We start from the raw sequence: 17,000 nt of genomic DNA, 5'->3' as shown, positions 1-17,000 counted from the left end.
ATTTATAGGGAAGACTGAAATTATCCAGTGCAAGTATAATGTCCCTAAACTTATCTCTAATCCCCAAATGGAAAGAAGTCACAGAGACTGCCATGCTGAGAAGAAGAAAGAAATGCAAAAGATCCTTTCAGAAGACAGGGACATATTGATATCCCAAGGCTCTTTGCGGCATGTCCATCACTGTGACTATTCAGGGAATGGTGCAGGTCTAAGGCAAAGAGGAGACAGAAGAGCCAATGAAAGCCTGTTGTTTCTCATATAGACCTATAGATTCCTCCCCTTTCCCACAATCCTTTTGGCACACCATGGTCACCGTATGGTAGACTCAAAAGATCTGACTTGGAATCTGTTAGGAGTTGAACCATGTCTTCTAAAAGTTCACTAAGTAAAAGTCCTAATCCCCAGTACCTCAGAATGTGACCTTATTTGGAAACAGGGTTGTTGCAGATACAATTAAGATAAGGTCATACTGGAGTAGAATGGGCTCCTAATGCAGTATGACTGGTATTTTTAAAAAATAGGAAATTTGGAGACAGAGAGACACACAGGGAGAATGCCACATGACGATGAAGGTAGAGATAGGAGTGAAGTATTGCCAAGCCTAGGAACACCAAAGATTGACAGGAACCACCAGAAGCTAGCAGAAAGCCGTGGAATAGAGAGTCTCTTCCATGGCCTTCGCAGGAACCAAACTGATCAACACCTTGATTCTGGACTTCTAGCCTCTAGAATTGTGAGACGATAAATTTCTGTTGTGAAAGCCACTCAGAAGCACTTTGTTACAGCAGCTCTACCAAACTAACATACAGTCCTAGCTCCACAATTCTCTCATTTCTAAAGTAGAGGTCGTATTTCTTATATCTGAACCAGAGGCTGCTATAAACAATAAATATATATAGCGCTTACCAAATGCCAGGAACCATGTTAAGTATTTCACATGGATTAACTCATTTAATCTCACCACAGCCCATAATGTAGATACTAATATCATCCTCTTTTTACAGATGAGGAAACTGAGGCATAGGTGGTTGAGTATGTTACCCAAGGTCACATAGAAACCAAAGGAGCTGAGAGAGAAACCCACAGTCTGACCATACTACCTACAAAACAAGTATCTTTGTAAACTACAAAATTCCTTACAAATTAAAGAATCACCATTATACCACCTTCCTATTCAAGAGCCTCTATTCCAACAACAAAACAAACAAATTTCTCATGCAAGAGCTTCCATAACCTAACACTTACCTACCTTCATTTTATCACTCATTTCTTCCCTATACAAATTCTCTCTTCACACTTACCTGCTCTTCCTTGAGTACAACTCACATTTTGTTCTTTATTCCCACTATCGCTCTCTTTCATGGGGCTCCCCCTCTGTGCTGCTCCACACCCGACCTCTTTTCTTTTTCAAAGAACACAAGGATCTTGATGAAGCCTTCCCTGGCAACTCCATCCATAAGTGGTCTCCCCTGTGGCCTCATACCTGCATTGTTCAATATTCTTTGAGAAATCAGAAATAATGCCAGCCAAGAAGATGCTTACACCATCTTAGAAGATGGCAAAAGAAATAAAATTTTTACACATACCACTAAAATAAAAAGGAGGATGTATGCAAGAGAATGATAAAGTACTACTGAGATTTAGAGAAGTTAACACATCTGGCTAGGGTGGAGAAAGAAGGATGTACTGAGAAGGGGGTACCTGAATTGGACCTAAAAAGGTGTCAATAAAAATGTCTATAGCTTTATATGTGTTTACTAATGTATGCATTTAGTACTAATTGGTCTTTTCCTATAGTGTCATGTACCACTGACTACATGCAATACGACCTTCAAGAAGTACTTGTGGAAAACAATGAAAGAGTAGATGCAGAATGAAGAAAGGAAACAGAATGTTACAGGGGAAGTGAATTCCCACGCTTCTCCCATGTTCTCCCCAACCTTCTCCTTTCTCAGCCACTCCCTTTCTCTGCTGACTCCTCTTCCAGTGCTTTGGTTCAGCTGCCCTGTTTGTGATGCTTTCTCCCTTCCCCTTTTTGGCATAAAGTCCCCTGAGGCCCAATTCATTCTCCGCTCCTAGATGGGTATTCTCTGCCCATGTAATCCTACAGCTCTCTCCTTCCTGCAATTCTACTGCATGCATTCGGCCCTTTCAGCACTTAGTTGTTCTCATAAAGTTTCATACTTGATTATCCTTCTCCAACCAGATTTTATAGCTCCCCAAGGCTGGAAACCCATGTCATATTTATTTTGTATGTTTCCCCTCTTTGCCTCCACACAGACGTCCCTTCAAACACAGAAGTACCTGGCAAATACTTGCTGAATGACTAAACCCTTTCAGTATTTCTATCGCTAAAGTATAATGTTCTTTCATCTAACTCTCCAGGTTCAAAAGTACACTGGAAGAAGTTATATATCAAAGCATTCATTCCCAAGTAACACAGACTTATCTCTTCTAAAACTTGCAATCACTGAACCAAACTTCAGTGGCTTCACCAACAAGAAAAAAAAAGGTGTAGGCACACAAAGAAGGATCTGTTATATAACCACCCTGATGCTGCCAGCTCAATTCAGCTTCTTTAGGCACAGGATTTATCATTTTATGGCAATTTAGTAGTATAAATACTATACACATTGCTTCCCCAAGAAAGAGATATTGAGTGGACCAACTTAACCTAAAACTTGGAAGATGAAATCCAACAAGTAGAAGTGAAATTGAATTTGTAAAGTTCCCACGTTCCTACAGCAGATACTCAAAATACTATTAGTTAATTTGAATCTTATATGGAATAATTCTATACAAGTCACAGTAAGTCTAAAAATGTTAACGGTGAAAATCCTAGAACTCAAACATAGCACATGGTTATTAACATGTGATGAATCCAATCTGAACAATGCTGATTTTCTCAGAGGAAACAGAGGTGCTTAAAATTTCACACCAGTGTTTAAAAACATTTTTTAATGTTTATTTATTTTTGAGAGAGAGACAGACAGATAGACAGAGTGCCAGCGGGGGAGGGGCAGAGAGAGAGGGGAGACACAGATTCTGAAGCAGGCTCCAGGCTCTGAGCTGTCAGCACAGAACCAAACACGGGGCTCAAACTCAACCGTGAGATCATGACCTGAGGTGAAGTAGGACACTTAACTGACTAAGCCACCCAGGCACCCCTAAATTTCACACTAATGTTTAAGAAAGGACAAATTGGGAGTATTGCATAAAAGCAACAGATTGATTCTTATTTTGCTCTCTACTTCTACTGGGTTTCTCAGTAGAATCAATAGGCTCTAACTTGTGGAAGACTCAAAAGTAAAGATAAAGGAGGGAGAGAAGAAATTAACCTTACCACCAAAGGGGCCAGCAAAAAGACACTTGTACCTAAGATAACTCTGCAGGTTTTTCAGTGCTTCCAAGAATCAGAGTTGTCTTTGAAAAGGGTCATGGTGAAAACATTTCAAAACTGCTTTAAAACCATGGGCTGTAAAAGTAAGTTGAAACACTTAATTCCAATTGCCTAAGACACTGACTTTGCTGGGCTTCACTTCTTGCCCAGTGACCCAATAATGGCTGAGAGTGCTTTTTCCAACACCTCGTGTCGCATCCAAATGAACCTGCTTTTAAGATAATTACATCTTAAGGACTAATTTTAATATTGAGAAAAAACAGAACCACCGGACTGACACCACAGAATCAATTCTCTTGGAGATTCTATCTTCCTAAAGAAAAACGAAGTTCACATTCTGTTTTTATAAATACCATTATTATTTTTAACCATAAATACTGTAATAAGAAGTCTGGTAAATGAGAAAAGTTTCCAGACTCTTTCTGACATAGGCAACCTCTGTATTTTGACCAAATAACTGATGAATGCCCCATATGTTCCTGTGGCCACTACTGACAGTCTAGTTATACTATAAAAAATGGAGCAGAAAAACAGAAAAGATATTACTGAAAAGCCCAAATGGAATACTAGAATCTGATGCCAAAATCTTTTAAGGTTTTCTAGATTAAAAAAGAAGTGTGGGGAAAACTGACCTGTTTGGGGGAGAACAGATTAAGCAGAGAGAAGAGGAATTTTCAGATATTATAATGTGTACCTGAATAAAGGCTGCGGGACTCTTACACATGATCAACATTTAGCCAGTGAGCAAATACTTTGTTCTAATAAACAAAAATGCTAAGTAGAAACTATGAAGGCAACTTGTGTTTCAAACACAAAAACTGACCATTTCTTCTATATTCCTATACTTAAATCCTTTTTAATTCCTATGATTTTCATATCCAGATGAGCCAAACTCATAAATTTAGAACCTGAGAAGACAAAAGCTAATATCCCTCCAGGACAGCCTCACTTAAATCTTTCTAAACACAGAAAAACTCAAAGGCCTCCTTCAGAAAGCCATTCTAAAGATTAAAACATTCAGAAAAACTTCCCTGTATTTAGCATAAATCCCTCTTGATGCTTGCTGTAAGTCTATTTCCTCTATTTTTTCTTCAGGGAAGATGGAAAACAGCTGTTCAACATTCCCTTTCAGGCTACTTTTTCCTTCCGGCCAGGCCCATTCCCCCCCAGGGAGAAGTGTAAACACTGCAGGTGATTCCAAAATGCAGCTGGCCCCCAGGCTGCATGGTTGGTGAGTCTGGCCCCTTTTGTACCTCCTGGAATGATATCATTAAACAGCAAAGGCCCCAAGAAAAGTTCTTCACCAGAATTTGTGGAATTCTAGAAATCCATTACTTACAGTCTATTCTCAGTAGACTCTAACAATAAAAGTGCTGTTCAAGAAGAAAGAATTACAGTCAGAACTGTGAAGAAGGTAAGCAGTATTGTCCCGCAGCCAGGCTGTCTTCACTACTGCTCTACCTGGTGTGTCAGGGTGTTGAGTGTACCTTGGCATGGGACACCTTTAAAGTACTTGGTGATTTTTATCATGCAATTCTTGAGTTTCTTGTCACTGACGCAACTTTCTGGATGCAAGCTAACTTTAGCAATGCAATAACCCTTTCCATACTTCAATCTAAGGGAGTATCCTAATTTTTTAAAATTTAATTTAAGGAAGCTCCACATCCAACGTGGGGCTTGAACTCATAGCCCTCAGATCAAAAGTCACACTCTCTACCGACTGAGCCAGCCAGGCGCCTCAGGGAGTATCCTAAATCAAATTGTCAATCTGTAGTCTTTTACTTTTGTAAATGAGTAATTCCTGCTAGATTCACAACATAATCTGGAGATTACTATGTTTTACACTAAAATTTATATAACCAACCTAATGTTTTTACCTCCCACTTCATGAATTGCTAACAAATACCCCCATTTTTCTTGCAATAGCCATTAGACTCCCAACAGTAAAGCCAGTATATGGCCTGTGTACTTCATCAATAAAAATATTATAGACCCACAAGCTTGGTAAGCCCATTTCCTTTACAAATTCCTTTTAAGAGTTATGAAATGCTGATTCAACTTTGTTGTGGTATAACATCTGCATGCATTAAGTGCCTTTTGCTTAGTAGCTAAGTTTGTTACACATGAGAAAAATGCAGAAGCATTGATTTAATCAACAAATACAAATTTACAACGCTAAGCCATCTGCGTATGCAATGAATATTTCAAATAGAAAGATTTCAATGACAGCGATTTAACTGATTGCGGACCTATTCAATTTCTATTAAAGAGCAATGTGCACCACTTTAAACACACACAGGGAAACCTACTAGGTTTATCTTGCTACTTTTTTCACATTAACTGGGGGAAAGAGAGGCACTATTAATTCCTTAAATAATATGAAAAAAATTTGGTGGGGTTGGGGGGCACCTGGGTGGCTCAGTCTGATGTCTGCTCAGGTCATGATCCCACAGTTCATGGGTTTGAGTTCCACATCAGGCTCTCTGCTGTCAGCACGGAGCCTGCTTCAGATCCTCTGTCCCCTCCGTCGCTCTCTGCCCCTCCCCTACTGGTTCTCTCTCTCTTTGTTTCAAAAGAAATAATAAACTTAAAAAAAAATTTTTTTTGGCATGCAGACATATATGTTCAGTTGCAAACTCTCTCTGACCCTGTCTAGTACGAAGCAGATGGACACAAATAACCTACAGTGGATACGTCATATATATGTTAATTAACTGTATATATGCCTTCTATTTTTTAAAAACAGGACCATACTTACCTGATGGTTATAACCATTCCCAAATATAAAATGTCAAACAAACTACACTTATTATCAGTATGTTTATAGTTCTACCTATTACTGAAGAGGCAAATCTGTTCTTTCAGGAATTGTTTACTAACATTTGATGACACCAAGTTCATGCTTACAGAATCTCTCAAAGGAGCTGAAACAACTAGAAGGAAATCCAGCGGTAATCTTAACACACATTAAAACTCACAGTGTTATTCTGAATTAAGAACTGAACAAACTATTTTATTCAAGAAATAAACAGATGGCTTCAACTCTCTTTTCTTCTCTTGCCAAATTAAAATCATTCCCTTTTCTCCTTTGTGATCTCCACCAGGCTCTGCGAACACTCTGCCTCCTGCAGGTTTATACTCTTCTGGGCGTCTGAAGGAGGATCTGGATTCCACACCCTCAACAGGCTGGAGCTTGCCTTGAGAGGCAGGAGCAAGCCACGCCATGGGTAAAGCACCCAAAGACCTGAAGTCAGCTAATGAGGACTGAGCGGTGAGCCTAGGGCTCTGCAGGAATTCGAGAATTAGAAGAGAATTCCATTCCCACAATGGAATCCTTACAAAGCCCAGAGTGGAAGTGGAGGGAGCTGTAGGAAGGGGGTCTGTAAAAACCAGTGTACAGAAGTCTGGAAAGCACATAAGCATTTGACAGGAGCTGACAGTCCCTGGACAGTAGTGAGTAGTAAAGGAGATAATAAACTAGATCTGTAGGAAAATGAAATGTAAGAGTCTTTAATAACATGCACTTGGAGTCATAAAGGAGCAAAGTAGAATTAAATGTGTAACAGTTTCCTCTCATATTTAAGGTAGACCACTAATTACTTGTAAAATGATTGACAAGTCTCTTACCCTCACAGTACTTTCATTTCCACACCCCTAAAATGAGGATAAGACACCTGCTCTATATCACTCTCCATTTCCACTATGCTAAAATATGAAAATATAAGATTTGAAAAAAATTTTAAAGTACTAAGCGATTAAAAAAAATTTTTTTTAATGTTTTATTTATTTTTGAGACAGAGAGAGACAGAACGTGAGCAGGGGAGGGGCAGAGAGAGAGGGAGACACAGAATCTGAAACAGGCTCCAGGCTCTGAGCCGTCAGCACAGAGCCGGACGCGGGGCTCGAACTCACAGACCGTGAGATCATGACCTGAGCCGAAGTCGGACCCTTAACCGACTGAGCCACCCAGGCGCCCCCTAAGCGATTTTTAAATGCAAGTATTAGTATAGCCATATGATCTATCAGGGACTTTTCCGTTCCTTCAATTGTCTACACACATATGAATTTGTAAGCAAGAATTTATTAATCCTAATGGCCCCTCTTGACCTAATACATTCCACTAGTTTGAATCTTTTCTGTAACACTTCTCCACTGCGAGCTAACCAAACCAATCTTTTATACGAGACTAGAAGTTCTTAAACAGTAAGTTCAGATGGGCCAGAATATGGGACTGAGTTTATTCGGTAACAGATTTTCTTCAAAGAACAATTACTTCAATTAAAGATATTATCCACTTAATGCAGAGTTTAATTTTTAAAAGGGAATTTCCTCTTAGAATTGGGCATTAGAGTTGGCAAGACTTTTTGAAATTCATCCATTTCCAATTATTGCTGTCACCAAATGGACGCATGGATCAGTGCCTCAGGAATCTGGGATTTTTAATCTCTATTTCCTATTCTGCCACTACTAACTCACCAAATGAATTGCATGGGGAAATAATTTCTCTTTATGGTACTCTGGGCTTATACACTTGCCTAATTGCTATGTTGGGCACTGATTCTAGGTTTAGAGAATTTTATTGTGTCATCCAAACATCTGCTGGTAATTTGGTGACCCCCAGTTAGGGGAAGATAATGTAATTCCAAGATGAGAAAACCCTAAGGCTCAGTAACAAGAACTGTTCTGTCCTCTGTTTGCACACACTCCTTCAGAAGGCTGATGACTGTCGAACCTCATCACGTGCCCTACCCAATCCTTCAGAATAGTAAAGGTCCAGCCCCTTTCAGTAAATGAAATACCAATATCCACCATGATGATGTTCTTCACCTCCTCAAAGACCTGCCACAAACACATCCCAGGACAATAACAGTATTTCTCTGTTTCACTGGGGAGGAAGGGGTGAAAAAGAGTAAGAATACCAATTATATTTTAGACTCAAACATGCTAATGGTTAAGTAATACTTCATATATGCTGCAATGATGAAATGCTAGTCTTTTACTAGTTCTTTACCCCCTTTGAAAACATTGGTTACTGATATACTGAAATGCAAATTTAAATATTTTATCCTTTATTCCTTTCCAATCATTGCTGTAATTGTAGTATTGAATGGGAATAATGTAATATCATTCACACAACATAGTGTGATCCAAAGCAGTACAAATAAATACCAAAATAATCCACTAAAGAGTACATTAAGATATATATAAATATTTTATTATGTAATTGCAGAATGCATTTTCACCTATGATACAAAACACTTTTTCAGAAATTAAATAATCTTTAAAAAGAAGCACAGCAGGGGAGGGTGCCTTGGTGGCTCAGTTAGCTAAGTGTCCCACTCTTGATTTTGGCTCAGGTCATGATCCCAGGGTCATGGGATCAAGACCCACATCAGGCTCAGTGCTGAATGTGGTGCCTGCTTGGGATTCTTCCTCTCCTTCACTCAAGGGCAAGCACACACACACTCTCTCTCTCTCTCATCCTCTAATTAAAATAAATAACAGACAAACAAACAAAAACAAGTACTGGAGGAGGAAGGACATCTGTAAAGTTAAGAACTTCATGGATGACCACCATGTCCCCTCCAGGCAGCACTGCAAGATACTGAGTAGCCAGACCACAAATCTCATTGAAAACCTGTATTTGCTAATCTGTGGACTAATTTTATAAATACTAAAGTAGTTGCTCACGTAAATGTTAGTCACTATAATGGTCCTGACCTCATGTGGTCAACCCAGCTGACTTCTCACCAGGTGTCTTCCCACACTAGGCCCCTAACCTCAGAGGGAGGAACATTAAACAGCTTTCACCCAGCAGAACCAGCAAAATCCTAATAATCCTCAGGGTGGCAAAGGCCTATACTGTGTTTGTTGCAAATTTCCCTTTTTGTCCAAAAATTTTTTTTTTTTTTTTGGAGAACTCCCTTTTATTTGGTGACTGTACTATCAATACTTATTAATCTGAATGTAAAAATGTACTTTGCAGGCCACTGTTTTTATTTAATTAACCAAAAACTGATGAAACTGATACTGACATGATATGCCCATCAATGGACAATGACACTTCCCAAGCTCAAACTCTCAGGTGCTTTTTATTTATGTTTTCTCCCTTTCCACGTTGGAAGCTTCAGGAGAATTAGGGCAGTTTCTTATACATCTCTGTATATCCCCTCAATTACCAGCAGTGTCTTGCACTTTTTGCTGTACTCACACAAAGGGGTCACTAGATGCTGGAGGCATTAAATTTCATCTTTTCTCCATTTTTACTAAAACACATACACACTTCATAAAAGGACTTGTGCCTGTATGGTGAACTTGAAAGAAAAAAGTTAACACATGACAGACAAATGGTCAGATAATCCTGTATTTCATTCTTTCATGAGCATTACATTTTTGTGATCCCATTTTGGGAGTACTGTCTGAACATTCTACCAAATACTGCACATATAGCATTTCAGAGGTTATCACTTACTAAGACATTAAAAAAAAAAAAAAAAAACCAAAAAAAAACTGAAGGGGACTCCCGAAAAATTAAATTCTGTCAAAATTCTAAGTGAGAACGTCCATTCTCAAATTTAATGTATCATTAACTAAGCCATGACTAACAACAACAACAAATTTAAGAACTTCATTACACGAAGATCCCTAGAAATTAAAAGTGTCACTTCCTGACCTAAGGAATTCCAGGTAAACTAGGCTCATCTCCTGCTTTTAAGCAGTGGATTTGGTTTCAACCTTTAATGCCAGCCAGCCAGCCTAAGCGGAGGCTGCTGCCTCAAATGAGCGATGAAAACGAGAAAGTTCTCGGGTCACAAACTTAGCTCGGATTCCAGCCGCGACAGATCTCGAGCCCATGTGGCATTGCTTACAGAGCTTCCCAGCCTGTGAGTCAGGCGTCCCACCACCACCACCACCACCAGGAGCTGCCTGCGAGTGAGGTTTACCCACAATTTCTCCCGGTTCGGGGGATCCAAGCGGCGCTGGAATCCAGCATCTGGGAGCGGGAGGGGGGGGGGCGCTCGGGACAGGCTCCCCGGGCTTCCGCAGCCGCACAGAGAGGCTACCCGCGCCGGGGTCCGCACACACGACAATCACCAACCCCTCCCCAACTAGCAGGGCACGCAGGGAAAGCAGGGCGCGAGGCTGTGCCACCCAGCTGGCCGAAGAAGCTGGAGCCCCGTGGGCTGGCCGGGAAATCGCGGCGCCAAGGCACCGAAAGCGATCTCGGGGTCCTCACCGTGCGCCGACTCTGCGCTGGGCGCTCAAGGGCTGGGAAGGGGCTAGGAGCTGCCCGGACGCGGGAAGCCCACGGCGCCGGCTCCACGCCTCGCGCGCCCTCCAGCAGCCCAGCCGCGCAGGGCCCGGGCGCGCAGCCCGCGCCGCTCCGCGCGGGGCAGGGGACGTGGCTTTCCGCCTCCCGCCGGCACCCTACGACCCGCCCGAGACCCCGGAAGAAAGATGAGCCGCGCGGGGCCCAGAACGGCGACCGCCGCCGCCCCTCCGCTTACCGCTCCCCGCCGCGGCTTCGTCCTCCCGGGCGTCGCCTCCCCAGCCTCGGCCCCGGCTCCGCGGCCCCCTCACTCCACGGCGCCCGGGCCCCCCGGCGCCCTCTGAGCCGAGCCCTCAGCGCGCCCGCCGCGCCTCGGGTGCCGGTGGGCGCCGCGCCACGGGATGCGCCGCTTCAGCCTCGGGCGGCGCTACTGCGAGCCGAGCGAGCGGGTGGGTGAGGGGTGTGGGCGCAGGAGGAGGAGGAGGGCGGGACGCGGCGGGCGCTGAGGCTCTGCTAGAGGGAGGAAACCGCAACGTCACCAGAACCCGGGGAGGCGAGATGGGGAGGGGGAAACGGGGACCCCCTTCCCCGCCGGACCCCGACCTCCGGCCCGCCCTCCTTCTTCTCCGCTCCTCCTCTCCTGGGACTCGCGGCTCGGCGCTGAGTTCGGCCTTCCCCTCCACTGGGGCCCCAACTCCAGGCACCCCTGCCTTGCCGGGCCTCTTTGGCTCCAACTTGCTCTCGTTTCTAAGTGACCCACACGTTTCGGGTTCGACTCTGGAATCGCCCGGAACAGAAAGATACTTTTGGAGGCCCAGAGGGGAGGAGCTGATGCTTCCGTCCAGCCCGGGGAAGGAAATCGAGGAAAACGCTGAGAACCTTGTTACCCGGGCTGTTGCCCACTCCCCTCCCCTTCTCCACAACAGCTACTCCTCCTTTCCTCCAGCATTTGGTTTTACTCTCAGAGAGTAAGGGAGGAAATCACCTACTTAGACGCAGTTCTCCCCTTTAACTGCACTAACGATCTTAAGATCACTAAAGCCGAAAGCACTGAAGCCCGCAAACTGAACGGATTTTAATCATCAAAGGTAAAGGGGTCAGGGACAGAGCAGTTGTATGCAGTTTTTACCTTATCGCCCAGGCCCGCGTGGCGGGGAGAGGGAGGGAGTAGGAAGGAGAGGACAGAGATCTCTCATCCAACACTTTTTCAGGTGGAGGATTTATAACCTTAGTAGTAGTAATAGTCGTCGTCGTCACAATCCCCCTTGGAGAAGTTTCCACTCTTTTCTTAAGCAGCCACTGAGCGCAGCCTGGTCTAACCTGGCTCCAGGGAGGTGTTCTAAATGACCTAAGGCCTAACTTGCTTCCCTCCGTATTAGCGTGTAATCAAACCTACCAGAGCCAGGCTGTACAAAAGTGACAAATGTTTACCCATTCATTAGAATTGGAGATGTTTTACCTGAGAGCAGTGTCTTTTCTTCGTTCACTTCCAAGTGCTTTGTTTGAGCTCTAAAGGGCCACCTCCATTTCCCTTGTCCCCTCGCAGGTTCTCAAGACCTTCAGAGAAGTTTCCACCAGGCCACATTAGGGAAAAAAAGTGGATGTCTCCTCTTATGCTTCTCTTTTTCAGAAAATGCATATGAAGAGAGATTACTTACCAACAGGTCAAGAGGAAGTGGTTTTATTAAATTTTTAAATGTTCACACAGGTAAACCACTGTTTTGCATAAACTTCCAAAAGGTTTAAAAGTGACCTGTGGGGCTGAGGAGAAAGGACTTTCTAATTTAGATCTGGCTGTAATCTGGTTTAAATGCTTATCTTGCAGTTTCCTACCAGAGGCCTTAGAAAACTGACTGCAGAGCTTCAGTTTCCTCATCTGTAATGTAGAGATACAATCCCTCCATTGAACCGTTATACCGAGGATACAATAAAAATAGATAATATTTGAGAGTTACGACATGCCAGACGCTGTGCTAAGGGATTTAAATGTATTAATTCAATTATTAGGATTAATTGTGAAAGTGCCTAGCTGTAAAAGGTAATCCAGAAGTTAATTTCCACTGATCTTCTCACACTTGGGAGACACTTTAGAAAAAGCATCTGGTTTGATTTATTTAATTTCTCAACAGAGTAGTCATCTAGTTCAGTGTGTTTCCAACCTAGATCATTAAATTAGCAGAGGGGCTTTGATAAAAATACTTTTTTAATGAGGGCTCCATACCAAACCAATAAATCAGAATCTCTAGGGGTAGTATCTAAGCATAAGCATTTAAAATCTCTTCCCAGGTAATCATAATGTGCAACCAGGATTTGGAACTCTTCAAAAGTGTCAGTACCCGTTGTCATTTGCTCCCCTCTTCACCCCCAGTTTTGCCTTCAATTGATTGGAACCTGTTTCTGGATTACATCTACTCTTGCAAAGCCTGCCCCCCACCCCCCACCCCATACAACAGGCCTCGAAGATCTGCCATTCTGGTGTTTTCCAGGAAGCATCTGGCACATCAGTTCCACAGAAGAGTGCTTCAGTGTGCCTGGGTACCTACCAACTCCATCAGCTCTTCCTCATCCTTTCTGAAAAGCTCTTGGAAGGCAGTTTCTTTTGTCATCGTCCCTCTCAAAATGTGACCCCAACAATAAATTCAAGGTTTCATCCCAAATAACACAGAGTAAAAAAATGGTTAATGGCTTTGTTCTAATTACGGTATTTCCTCAAGTAAATCCTGTGGGCTCTTATGGCAGCAGTATTACCCTGATGACTCCTATATTACAATCCACTAAAATTCTGAAGCAGTCGTCTTTTTCACAACTGCCCAGAAACACACCTTCCTGACCTATACTCATTATTGCTGGTGTTCATCACTTAACATGTGATTGATTCCATTAAGTTCGATTGTGCTAAGTTAGGCCTCTTCTTCTAGCTTGTTGACATGTTGAATATCACTGATGTAATTGAGTAATTCTACCTTCCAATTTTGTCTTCTGCAAATTCGGTCTGTGTGCCGTGTCATCATTCAAGTCCTCATTCCCAGGCACTTTCCACTGCCAACTGACACTGAATCAGCACGCTGTTGATGAATATTCTCATCAATGGAGAATCCATGTGTTACTTAATTATATTTTCTTTTGTCGTCCCAGAGCAGCAGCTAATGTGCATGTGTGCGTGGTGTCTTTGTGGAAATTAGTAAAAGTTACCCACCCTTACCCAGGCCAACAGATTAGGAAAAAGCAATTTCTACCACCCAGATACAGCTTAAACAACAGATGTGTTTTGTCTATTAGATGTCCTTGCTCTACTGGTGTAGCAATATTGTCAAAAAAAGGAAACAACTACTTAGTGAATTCTTGTTAACTTCTGGATTTCTTCCTTTTCTAAGTGCCCAGATACCATTTAAGAATTGGTTTGTTAATTTTGTTCAAGATCTGTAAAAAGCCCCTTGTCTTGGCTTCAGGAATCTCGCGGCTTCTTTTTTGAAAATTGGAACTCTACTTCTCCATCTCTGGTCCTTTACTGTTCATCTCTCTCTGTGCTGATTTGAGATGAAAGTGATTATTTACAAACTCTTGGCTGAGATGCAATTTTTGGAGACGAGAAGTTAAGCTTTATAGAACTAGGTTATTTCCTCACAGATTCTTCACCTAAGTTTTCAAACTCTTACAATGTTCATTTCACTCTTTCGGTTAGAGGATTATTTTTTTCATGATAAAGAAGAAAAAAGGAATGAGTTCTGTTTGTCATCTATCTCGAGTAGGTGCATTCCTTCTATGTTCTTTTTGTCTGAACAAAACAAAAAATATATATAAACAAAATAAACTATATATATTTTTCTCCTTAGTTTATTTTTGGCTCTAGCCTAATGGACCCCAATTTTATGGGGCTGTTAAAAGTACATGGTTTATGTTCTCTTGTTTAATTCATTAAACTGAAATTTGCCCTTTAGGTTTTACTAACCAGCCAGCTGGTCCGTGACTGTACAATTGCCTCAGTCCTTGAAATGCTTCTTTTTTTCCTCCCTGAGGCCAAATTAATCTATTTGTAAAACCGCCTTATCCTACACCTAAAAGATTCATCCTTGAGTCACTGAAAAGGTATGATCATTTTGGTTTGCTCCAGCCTGACTGCACTTGAGGTGTACTTAGTAATAGTCTTCAGTTTCCCATTTCTGAGCATTCAGTCCTGGCCAAGACACCCACCAGATGTTTTCTCCAACCCCCCATACTCAGGCCCGCAGTCTCCCTGACTTGTCCAGTGCCGACCTGCCCCCTCTCCATTACCTAGACTGTTCTCTTGCTACTGCTTCACCTCTAGATGACTCAAGCTTCCTGAACTTAGTTTCCATCAGTAAAACAAAACATTTACCTATGTTATTAATCATAACTGAGTGGCACCTTCTCCATCCTCAGTCACAATTGAAGGCTTTTATATATAATTCTTCTACAGGTACATATCTCCTGGCTTCACAATCTTCTAATAGATCAAGTATGCCAGCCACTTCCATATGTATCTCATTTTATCCTCACAGGCATTGATGTCAGCATTACTATGCCCATTTAAGTGGAAACAGGCTCAGAAAGTGGAAGTGAATTTCCCAAGCTATAAATGGCTCAGACCACATAGGATTAAGTTTTCTGGTGTCAAATACAGGCTCTTTCCACTAAATCATTTGACCTGTACTAACCTTATATCTAAAACCCCACTTACGGTTTGAATGTCCTCAGGTGAAAGTTTTTCTCCATTCTCAACCGACTTTTGAAATAGATGATTTTTATATCACTGACTGATTTGTTTTAAACCACCCACAGTGTCCCATACACCTACTAAGTTACAGCACTATTCTCTGAAATTAAACAAATGATTATTGATACTTGCCACATGAATGACTGAAATTGAGTTTATTTTTTTGAGTCATGAAAAGAACCAAAAGTAGTTTAAGTATTTAATATTTTTCTTAAGCATGGCTTTTGAGAACTACAAAGAATGTTTAGAGTTTAGAAAGCTTAGAAAATGGATGTTTATTGAGGCTTGATTTAATTTGGTGATTCCTTATAGCAGGAGCTTGGACAGTATTTAATCTTCTTTTTACCAAACTCTGGCTTCTTCTAGAAAAGTGCAATTAAGGAAGAATTGCCTTAAGAGGGTTCTGAGGTCAGGTTCATAGCCCAGGAATCTGATTGCCCAATGTCCAAGTACTATTACACTGTGTTATTTCAAGAAATAACCCAACTTCTCCCTTCATGCACCCCACTCACAGTCTACTCTAAGTTGTTGACATTATGCCAGATTTACATTAGTTTGGAAGCCAAGTCTTATGGGATTTTACACTAACATATTCAGGAGGATAAGGAATTGCTTTGGCAATGTTCCATAATAGTATTTCTAACCCCATATTAGCATCACCTGGGGGAGTACCTAAAACACAACAATGCTCAGGCTCACTCTCAGAAATTCTGATTTAATTCTTTCTAGGATGAAGCCCCAGCATCCCATATGCTGTTAAAGACACCAGATGGTTCCAGTGTGCAGCCAAAGTTAGAACCGATGCTCCATAGCATTTACAACAATCTGGGGAGCTTTGAGAACTTCTGATGCCCAGGTTGTAGCCTGGACTAATCAAAGCATACTGACTGGGGCATTTAAAGCCCTGTGATTCCAATATACAGAAAGTTTGGGAACCACCGTTCTGCAGAAGTTACTAAATGGGCACTTGAACCAAAGGAAGCATTAGATTTAGATGTTAATTCACCACGTTTGCACTGGTTTAATAATTATATACAATATTGTGAAGATTGCTTTTTATTTATAACCAGTTCACGAATATATTTATTTCTAAGTACTATTGTTGGAAATGCAGCTTGGGGAAGTAATACTTGATTTCAGTATTGGCTGAACTAGTTTAGTTGTTTTCAGATTGTTTCAAGTTTCTGCTGCCCAAGTACTAAAAAATAATAAAATACAATGAAACATTTAACAGCTAGGCTATTCAGGACTTTGTCTTCTGCCAATGAGATTAACTGTATTAAGCAAAGAAAATCTTGGCTGTTTTTCATTTATAGTATCTTTCAGATGATCTTTTGGGTAATAGGAATAATTGCCAGTTTGCTGATGTTAAACCTAAATATGTAATCCAATGACATTTTCTATACCTTTTTTCTAACCTAACTCCAAAGAACAGATTGTTTCCTCTAGTTCTAGTTTTTATCATTTTTATAAATAACGCGATTTTGGAGTGGCCATTTTTGCTCTTCGTGGCCAAATGGAAAAATACTGGTGTTTTTAAAAAATGCTAAAACAGCAAAATTTAAAAACCCAACTAAAGTCTAACAGAGAACCAG

General features: G+C 41.6%; 1 protein-coding gene across 2 annotated transcripts in view; it reads right to left on the bottom strand.

Moving 5' to 3' along the window:
• Positions 1 to 12,196, bottom strand: part of DSE (dermatan sulfate epimerase) — an 80,900-nt gene extending 68,704 nt beyond the window's left edge. Inside the window, exon 1 of one of the 2 annotated variants that reach the window (XM_030316206.1) lies at positions 12,130 to 12,196. The gene's annotated coding sequence lies outside the window, so the exon portion shown is untranslated. Of the gene's footprint in view, positions 1 to 10,908; positions 10,997 to 12,129 lie in introns of those variants that run through there. The other variant, XM_030316207.1, reaches the window with a different exon arrangement.
• Between the last annotated feature and the right edge of the window lie 4,804 nt (positions 12,197 to 17,000).

This window comes from Lynx canadensis, chromosome B2, assembly GCF_007474595.2.
Source record: "Lynx canadensis isolate LIC74 chromosome B2, mLynCan4.pri.v2, whole genome shotgun sequence".
Lineage (NCBI taxonomy): Eukaryota > Metazoa > Chordata > Mammalia > Carnivora > Felidae > Lynx > Lynx canadensis.
The sequence above is the reverse complement of the archived record's forward strand: the minus strand, read 5'-3'. Positions and strand labels throughout refer to the sequence as shown.